Raw genomic sequence first — 405 nt, 5'->3', positions numbered from 1 at the left:
TACGATGGTGTTGGCGTCGGTTGCTACTGAGGTTGTGGAGTCTGTGGGTTCTCTCGGTAATTTGGGGGATTCGATTGCAAGTGCGGAGCTGCAACTCGAACCTCAGGCTCAAGGGAAGTTAAAGGGTATTGGTAAAGAGGTGATGGGTGGAGATAAGACCAAGAAGGCTAAAGGAGTAACTCTCAAAGGTGTTAGCTCGAAGAAGCGCCTAGCTCAAATGTTGGTCTCTCCTCGCAAACGTCCAGCTCCAAAAAGTGACGACAACGCTGAAGGCGAGGGCAGCTCCAAGGCTCAGGATGGGGACAAAGGGGCAAACGGTGGGATTAAGCCACCAAAACATGCTTCTACTAAATGAAGGTTTTAAGTTGGAATGTTCAAGGATTGGGTAATAAGGCGACAATTGGG

The sequence above is a fragment of the Capsella rubella genome, unplaced genomic scaffold (genome assembly GCF_000375325.1).
Source record: "Capsella rubella cultivar Monte Gargano unplaced genomic scaffold, Caprub1_0 scaffold_7, whole genome shotgun sequence".
Lineage (NCBI taxonomy): Eukaryota > Viridiplantae > Streptophyta > Magnoliopsida > Brassicales > Brassicaceae > Capsella > Capsella rubella.
The sequence above is the reverse complement of the archived record's forward strand: the minus strand, read 5'-3'. Positions refer to the sequence as shown.